The following is a 1,208-nucleotide window of genomic DNA, read 5'->3' on the forward strand; positions in this document are numbered from 1 at the left end:
AGAGTCTAACCCTAACCCTAAGAGTCTAACCCTAACCCTAACCCTAACCCTAAGAGTCTAACCCTAACCCTAAGAGTCTAACCCTAACCCTAACCCTAACCCTAAGAGTCTAACCCTAACCCTAAGAATCTAACCCTAAGAGTCTAACCCTAACCCTAACAGTCTAACCCTAACCCTAACCCCGGCTGAAGTACCCAAGTATATTTCGCTAGATGGCAGCAGCGCTCCACCAACAGCGCCGGCTGCAGTACCCAAATATATTTCGCTAGATGGCAGCAGCGCTCCACCAACAGGGCGGCTGCAGTACCCAATTACATTTCGCTAGATGGCAGCAGCGCTCCACCAACCGGGCGGCTGCAGTACCCAATTATATTTCGCTAGATGGCAGCAGCGCTCCACCAACAGCGCCGGCTGCAGTACCCAACTACATTTCGCTAGATGGCAGCAGCGCTCCACCAAAAAAGCCGGCTGCAGTACCCAAATATATTTCGCTAGATGGCAGCAGCGCTCCACCAACAGGGCCGGCTGCACTACCCAAGTATATTTCGCTAGATGGCAGCAGCGCTCCACCAAAAGGGCGGCTGCAGTACCCAAGTATATTTCGCTAGATGGCAGCAGCGCTCCACCAACAGGGCCGGCTGCAGTACCCAATTATATTTCGCTAGATGGCAGCAGCGCTCCACCAACCGGGCGGCTGCAGTACCCAAGTATATTTCGCTAGATGGCAGCAGCGCTCACCCAACCGGGCCGCCTGCAGTACCCAAGTATATTTCGCTAGATGGCAGCAGCGCTCCACCAACAGCGCCGGCCGCAGTACCCTAATATATTTCGCTAGATGGCAGCAGCGCTCCACCAACAGGGCCGGCTGCAGTACCCAAATATATTTCGCTAGATGGCAGCAGCGCTCCACCAACAGAGCCGGCTGCAGTACCCAAATGTATTTCGCTAGATGGCAGCAGCGCTCCACCAAAAGGGGCCGGCTGCAGTACCCAAATATATTTCGCTAGATGGCAGCAGCGCTCCACCAACAGAGCCGGCTGCAGTACCCAAATATATTTCGCTAGATGGCAGCAGCGCTCCACCAACAGGGCCGGCTGCAGTACCCAAGTATATTTCGCTAGATGGCAGCAGCGCTCCACCAAAAGGGCGGCTGCAGTACCCAATTACATTTCGCTAGATGGCAGCAGCGCTCCACCAAAAGGGCGGTT

This window comes from Falco punctatus (genome assembly GCF_963210335.1).
Source record: "Falco punctatus genome assembly, contig: scaffold_63, whole genome shotgun sequence".
Classification (NCBI taxonomy): domain Eukaryota; kingdom Metazoa; phylum Chordata; class Aves; order Falconiformes; family Falconidae; genus Falco; species Falco punctatus.